General features: G+C 34.0%; 1 non-coding gene across 1 annotated transcript; it reads left to right on the top strand.

The window, feature by feature from the left end:
- Positions 1-873: 873 nt before the first annotated feature.
- On the top strand, positions 874-981 carry LOC112731579 (small nucleolar RNA R71). The gene has a single exon (XR_003167352.1). It is a non-coding gene; the product is annotated as a small nucleolar RNA R71 (small nucleolar RNA).
- Positions 982-8,519: the final 7,538 nt, after the last annotated feature.

Here is an 8,519-nt window from a genome sequence, read left to right as displayed (position 1 = left end):
TCAGAATCCTTTGGTTCCTCAAAGGGAATCTCCTTGTTGATCACTGGACGTCCCAAGAGGTCTTCCTCACTGGGATTCACGTCCTCTCCCCCCCCCTGTAGGTTCGGCTATGATGGTTAATTCAATTGCCTTGCACTCTCTTTTTGGATTCTCTTCTGTATTGCTTGGGAGAGTACTGGGAGGGATTTCAGTGACTCTTTTACTCAGCTGGCCCACTTGTGCCTCCAAATTTCTAATGGAGGACATTGTTTCATTCATGAAACTCAAAGTGACCTTAGATAGGTCAGAGACTAAATTTGCTAAGCTAGAATGATTCTCCTCAGAATTCTCTGTCTGTTGCTGAGTGGATGATGGAAAAGGTTTACTATTGTTAAACCTGTTTCTTCCACCATTATTAAAGCCTTGTTGAGGCTTTTGTTGATCCTTCCATGAGAAATTTGGGTGATTTCTCCATGAGGGGTTATAGGTATTTCCATAAGGTTCACCCATATAATTTACCTCTGCTATTGCAGGGTTCTCAGGATCATAAGCCTCTTCTTCAGAAGATGCCTCTTGAGTACTGTCGGATGCAGCTTGCATTCCATTCAGACTCTGAGAAATCATATTGACCTACTGAGTCAATAGTTTGTTCTGAGCCAATATGGCATTCAGGGCATCAATTTCAAGAACTCCCTTCCTTTGAGGCGTCCCATTACTTACAGGATTCCTCTCGGAAGTGTACATAAACTGGTTGTTAGCAACCATGTCAATAAGTTCTTGAGCTTCTGCAGGCGTTTTCTTTAGGTGAATGGATCCACCTGCAGAATGGTCCAATGACATCTTTGATAACTCAGACAGACCATCATAGAATATATCCAGGATGGTCCATTCTGAAAGCATGTCAGAAGGACACTTTTTGGTCAGTTGCTTGTATCTCTTCCAAGCTTCATAGAGGGATTCACCTTCTTTCTGTCTGAAGGTTTGAACATCCACTCTAAGCTTACTAAGCTTTTGAGGAGGAAAGAACTTGGCTAAGAAAGCCGTGACCAGCTTATCCCAAGAGTTCAGGCTATCTTTAGGTTGAGAATCCAACCATATTCTAGCTCTATCTCTCACAGCAAACGGGAAAAGCATGAGCCTGTAGACCTCGGGTTCGACCCCAGTGGTCTTAACAGTATCACATATCTGCAAGAATTCAGTTAAGAACTGAAAAGGATCTTCAGATGGAAGTCCATGAAACTTGCAGTTTTGTTGCATCAGAGAAACTAGTTGAGGCTTCAGCTCAAAATTGTTTGCTCCAATGGTAGGGATTGAGATGCTTCTTCCATCAAACTTGGAAGTAGGTGTAGTATAATCACCAAGCATCCTCCTTGCATTATTATTTTCGGCTGCCATCTCCTCTTCCTTTTCGAAATTTTCTGTAAGGTTTTTTCTGGATTGTTGTATTTTAGCTTCTCTCAGTTTCCTCTTCAGAGTCCTTTCAGGTTCAGGATCTACTTCAACAAGAATGTTCTTGTCCTTGCTCCTGCTCATATGAAAAAGAAAGGAACAGAAAATAATAATAGGGAACATTTTTACCACAGTATAGAGGTTCCCTTGTTGTTAGTAGAAAAAGAAAGGGAATAAGAGTGAAGAAGAATGGATAATCCAAACACAAGGGTGAGGATAGGAGCAGAGATATGAGATGAGAAGAAGTGTTAGTAAGTAATTAAATAAATAGAAGAAGATGAGAGGGAGGAGTTTTCGAAAATAATTTTTGAAAAGGGGTTGATGATTTTCGAAAATTAAAAGAGAAAATAAAATTAAAATTAAAATTTAAAACAATTAATTAATTAAAAAGAAATTTTGAAAAAGAGGGAGGTATTTTCGAAAATTAGAGAGGGAAGAGTAGTTAGGTGGTTTTGAAAAAGATAAGAAACAAACAAAAAGTCAATTAGTTAGTTGAGAAAAGATTTGAAAATCAATTTTGAAAAGATAGGAAGATAAGAAGTTAGAGAAGATATTTTAAAATCAAATTTTTGAAAAAAAAATATGATTTAAACAGATATGATATAAAGATATTAAGAAGATTTGAAAATTAAATTTGAAAAGATAAGAAGTTAGAAAAAGATTTTGAAATCAAATTTTGAAAAGATATGATTGAAAGAGATTTGTTTGAAAAATATTTGAAATTTTAAAATCAAAATTAATGACTTGACTCACAAGTAATCACAAGATATGATTCTAGAACTTAAAATTTGAATCTTTCTTAACAAGCAAGTAACAAACTTGAAATTTTTGAATCAAAACATTAATTGTTGATAATATTTTCGAAAATTATGAGATAAAATTAAGAAAAAAAATTTTGAAAAATATTTTTAAAATTTTCAAAAATAAATAAGAAAAATGAAAAAGATTTGATTTTTGAAAAAGATAAGATTTTCAATTTGAAAATTTGATTTGACTCATAAGAAACAACTAGATTTTAAAATTTTTTGAAAAAGTCAATCCAAATTTTCGAAATTTATGAGTGAAAAAGGGAAAGATATATATTTTTTTATTTTTGAATTTTTAATTATGAGAGAGAAAAACATAAAAAATGACTCACAACATGAAAATTATGAATCAAAACACATGATGCATGCAAGAACACTATGAATGTCAAGATGAACACCAAGAACACTTTGAAGATCATGATGATCATCAAGAACATGTGTTTGAAAAATTTTTGATGCAAAGGAAACATGCAAGACACCAAACTTAGAAATCTTTAATGCTTAGACACTATGAATGCAAAGATGCACATGAAAAACAACAAAAGACACAAAATAAGAAAACATCAAGATCAAACAAGAAGACTTACCAAGAACAACTTGAAGATCATGAAGAATACTATGAATGCATGAATTTTCGAAAAATGCATAAATTTTTAGAAAAAATACAATTGACACCAAACTTAAAAATTGACTCAAGACTCAAACAAGAAACACAAAATATTTTTTATTTTTATGGTTTTATAAATTTTTTTGTATTTTTATTTTATATTTTTCGAAAATAAATTTTGGAAAAATGAAAAAGTAAAGAAAAATTTTGAAAGATTTTTGAAAAATTTTTGAAAACAAAATAAGAAGAAATTTACCAAATCTGAGCAACATGATGAACCGTCAGTTGTCCAAACTCGAACGATCCCCGGCAACGGCGCCAAAAACTTGGTGCACGAAATCGTAATCTTTACTTCCTTGGTAACGACGCTAAAAACTACATACGCACATTCATGTTCTTAATTCTGTTTCACAACTTCGTACAACTAACCAGCAAGTGCACTGGGTCGTCCAAGTAATAAACCTTACGTGAGTAAGGGTCGATCCCACGGAGATTGTTGGTATGAAGCAAGCTATGGTCACTTTGTAGATCTCAGTCAGGCAGATTCAAATGGTTGTAGAGTTTTCATAATTAAAAAATAAATAAAACATAAAATAGGATAGAGATACTTATGTAATTCATTGGTGAGAATTTCAGATAAGCCTATAGAGATGCTTTCGTTCCTCTAAACCTCTGCTTTCCTGCTGTCTTCATCCAATCAGTCCTACTCCTTTCTATGGCAAGCTGTTTGTTAGGCATCACCATTGTCAATGGCTACATCCTGTCCTCTCAGTGAAAACGGTCCAATGCGCTGTCACTGCATGGCTAATCATCTGTCGGTTCTCGATTATACTGGAATAGGATCCATTGATCCTTTTGCGTCTGTCACTACGCCCAGCACTCGCGAGTTTGAAGCTCGTCACAGCTATCCCTTCCCGGATCCTACTCGGAATACCACAGACAAGGTTTAGACTTTTCGGATCTCAAGAATGGTCGTCCATGGGTTCTAACTTATACCACGAAGATTCTGATTAAGGAATCCAAGAGATACTCATTCAATCTAATGTAGAACGGAAGTGGTTGTCAGGCACGCATTCGTAAGGAATGATGATGAGTGTCACGATCATCACATTCATGTTGAAGTGCGAATGAATATCTTAGAAGCGGAACAAGTTGAATTGAATAGAAAAAATAGTAGTACTTTGCATTAATTCATGAGGAACAGCAGAGCTCCACACCTTAATCTATGGTGTGTAGAAACTCTACCGTTGAAAATACATAAGTGATAAGGCCCCGTCATGGCCGAATGGCCAGCTCCCAAACGTGATCTAAAGATGAAACTAAATATCCTCCTCAATACAATAGTAAAAAGTCCTATTTATACTAGACTAGCTACTAGGGTTTACAGAAGTAAGTAATTGATGTAGAAATCCACTTCCGGGGCCCACTTGGTGTGTTCTTGGGCTGAGCTTGAAGTTTACACGTGGAGAGGTCATTCTTGGAGTTGAACGCCAGTTTGTAACGTGTTTCTGGCGTTGAACTCCACTTTGCAACTTGTTTCTGGCGCTGAACGCCAGACTGCAACATGGAACTGGCGTTCAATGCCAGTTTGTGTTGTCTAAACTCGGGTAAAGTATAGACTATTATATATTGTTGGAAAGCCCTGGATGTCTAATTTCCAACACAATTGGAAGCGTGCTATTTGGAGTTCTGTAGCTCCAGAAAATCCACTTTGAGTGCAGGGAGGTCAGAATCCAACAGCATCTGCAGTCTTTCTTCAACCTCTGAATCTGATTTTTGCTCAAGTCCCTCAATTTCAGCCAGAAAATACCTGAAATCATAGAAAAATACACAAACTCATAGTAAAGTCCAGAAATGTGAATTTAGCATAAAAACTAATAAAAACATCCCTAAAAGTAACTAGATCCTACTAAAATTAAAACATATTAAAAACAATGCCAAAAAGCGTATAAATTATCCGCTCATCACTTATCTATTTCCAGTTTCTACATTTATACTTCCTTTTTTTTATCTTTTCAAGATCAATTGTTTCCATCCATTTTATCACATATATCCTGCAATCATAACTAAGAAATAAATAAGAAAGTAAAATATAATTAATAGGAGGCACAATAAAACATAGTAATAATAGCACTATAGCAAAGAAATATTTTACTTTGTTCATTGACTGCTGATCGTGATATACGGTGCTTCAACGCCCTCTTCGTCTTCCATCAAAAGTTTTGCCTCGGCATAAACCCTCATCTGGGATACTATTAAGTCCTGAAAAGGATACAAAAAGTGTACTTCAATTCAGTAATAATTGAAGGAAATTAAGCCCACAAACAATGCTCACTCAGGCACAAAGAGTGATTGATAATGGCTAGAAATAAGAGATAATTTACAACATAAATATGTATTACGTAAATAACTTACAACAAATTTGTTTAAAGTTATTCTTGATTGAGGTATTTCATCTTTCTTTTTCTTGACAGGGTCAAGTACATAGAAGGCCTTCTTCTTAACATCGGCAATCTACAATCACCAATGTCCTCCATGACAAACTGTTACAAATAGCTAAAGTTTTAGAAAATGATAGAATATTTCAGTCTAAATATAGCAAGTGACAGAATTATTAAAGAAGTTTTAGAAATCACAACTTACAAATGAATGCGATGCCAGTTTTTTTTTTTTTTTGTCAAGAAAAGGGAGGTAGTTCTTATATTGAGTGATCTAGTAGGCCTTCTTAGTGTTTGGATCAATGTAGTCCTCATTATGGAGTCTCAGCATTAAACTCTACAAAATGAACCTCAGTTAAATCACAAATGAACTGAATTACATCAGATTTGAACAAAAATTTATAAACATTTAATCAGCAAGAAAAACACATTTTTAATTCATTTCTACATAGAAATGAACTCAATTAAACTAACAGATAAACTGAATTATTTATCAGAACCAACAAATTACTTAAGGAATAAAAAAATTTGCTTACCACAATATCTGTCGGCACGTGGTATATTTCTTCCTCAAATCGGTGACATTTTCTGCCGTTGAGAACCATACACATTGCAGAGACCACCTATAGGAAGACAATTTATTTGATATATGGGTATAAAATTTTTTAGAAAAATCATTAATGTTAATGTAATAGCCGAAGAATTTATCGTATTTTCTACATCTTGTTCGGGTCTTAGAGACATGAAGTGGAATCTTGCCCCCTCCAAATGGGCTTCATGGTCCAACATGAATATCGTGTCATACTCATTGGTTGTATCTTTGTAAACCTTTAATTGTGTCATCTATTGATAAAATTTCTCCCTCAACTCCTCTATTATTTCTTTTTCCTTGCTCAAACTCGGCTCCGCACTAGTTCCCTCAGCAAATTATAATGCTGTTATCACCCCAGCATCCATCACCACCTCTACCAACATTTCAAGTTATGTTACTGTTGGTTGAGAGGTTGGGGGACTTGGTTGAGAAGTTGGGGGACTTATGCCAAGGCTAGTGCATCATCTTCCCAATGATGAGGACGGGGAGAACTGCAAGACGACAAAGGAAAGTTTTAACTAATAATAAAAAAGCATTATGATATAACATCAAAACTAATAAAAAAGGATATTAATTAAAAATTACACATTTAGTGGAGGTTCTTGCTCCGTTTGCCTTGTGGAAGATTCTTCGCTGGCCTGGTGTTGGGGTTCCGAAGGGTAGCTGTAATAAACAAAAAAGAGTTCAATAATGAACCAAAATTACTTCATATTTTAACTAGTAAGCTCAATCATCAAGAAGAACACATCGAATTCATTTCTGGACTCAAATGAACCTCAAATAAACTAAGGAATAAACCGAAATTACTATTATATACTATCAAAACTAATAAAAAAGATTTTAAGTAAAACTTACACATTAAGAGGTTCTTCTTGTTCCAATTGCCTTACCGGAGCTTATTCGCAGGGTTGTTGCTGTGGTTTCGGAGGGCAGCTGGATTAAACAGAAAAGAGTTCACTAATGAACCGAAATTAGTATCATATACCATCAAAACTAATAAAAAGAATTTTAAGTACAACTTACTCATTGACAGAAGCATCTTCTGTTTGACTTTTCGAAGAGACATAGATAAAGGTCTGTTGATGTTTTATTATCTCTTACACAAGAAAACTTGGAAGAGACACTGCAATAGGAACTCTAAGGAAGGTGAACAAGAAAGAAGTTAATGTTGAATGATTAGAATAGGAACCGAGAAATTGAAAGCTACACATTAAAAAACTCACATATCCAAAGGTTGAGACTGAGTTTCTTCTCGAACCGCAATGATTTGTTGTTGAAGATCAGGTGTTGTGCTACTGACAATTAAACAAAAATTATTACCTAAATTTCGAAGACCAACGTAAATATTTCAACTTACATAGTTGGAGGTTGTAAACTCTGTTTTTCCTTTTTTGATGTCGTTTCTTTCTGCTAAAAAATGTCACCAGGGTTTCAGGGATATTTTTCCTAATAAAAAAGATACCAAATTAAAATCTTTAACCAAGATTAAAGGCAGAGGACTAAAAACTCATCAAATTCATTTTCGGATTCCAATGAACCTCAATTAAACCAAAAAATGAACAGAAATTACTTCAGTTTTTGACATCAAGTAAACTCTATTTTTCATGCTATTTTTTGTTCTAAAAATTGTAACCAGGCATTCAGGGGTATCTTTTCTTATAAAAAAGATACAAAACTAAATCATCAACTAAGATATTCTAATTAAAAGCAGAAGAAGTAAATAAAAGTTAAGAGGAATTACTTGGCATTGCTCGGTGCATTTACAGACCGTGCCAAACTTGTCTGTGTTTGTAACACAAGTTCGATTTTGCTGCTCAAATTCACAGTCGGCAGTCTAAGCAAAAAAATAAATATTATTCAGTAAATCCAAAGAAATTACATAAGGTTTTACATAGGAAAAGTTAGCATAGAAAGAAAAGGTTAGCAATCTTACGTCTGCGATAAATTATATCGTGCATCCATTGAGTCACGGTCATCCGAAACAACATTTGTTTTTTCAACTCCATCATTTTCTCTCTTCATTCTTTTTTCTTTTTGTTTTCTTTTTTCAGCACTCGTCTCCTCTATTTGTTCACTTCTGAAAATTCATAAAATAAGTTTTAATTTAAAACCAAGATGAACCTTAGTTAAAAAATAAATGAACCGAAATCATTTCAAATTTGAACAAGTAGTTAAATAGAGTCAATCATCAACAAAAACACATCGAATATGTACTGGTGACAAATATAGAGCTGTAACTAACCTAACTAGCACACATGAATAATTTTCAGCAAATCCAAGCGAAACTATATCAAATGAATATCAAATAAACGTAGAAATGAACTGAAAATACTCATTTCCGAATATTACTTGTCGGATTTAGTTTTGTTTTCCGAATCCATCAGAATAATCTTCCTTATTTTACTTGTCAGATTCAGTTTTGCTTTCTCGATTTCTTATTCTTCTCTGCAACACATACAAAAAACTTTGTTAAAATAACAATATAAAACTTTAAATAAATAGATAGTTTTCGATAAGCGATGGTGAGAAGTATACTCAGATTCAAAAAAACTATCTTCTTCCAAAGACGATAATTTTATTTTTTTTTTCTTTCTTCTCCTTTTCCTTCTTTTCCCCCCTTCTTTTCTTCTATCACTCCTCCCTCAATC

Source organism: Arachis hypogaea, chromosome 12 (genome assembly GCF_003086295.3).
Source record: "Arachis hypogaea cultivar Tifrunner chromosome 12, arahy.Tifrunner.gnm2.J5K5, whole genome shotgun sequence".
In the NCBI taxonomy this organism is placed as follows: Eukaryota; Viridiplantae; Streptophyta; class Magnoliopsida; order Fabales; family Fabaceae; genus Arachis; species Arachis hypogaea.
The sequence above is the reverse complement of the archived record's forward strand: the minus strand, read 5'-3'. Positions and strand labels throughout refer to the sequence as shown.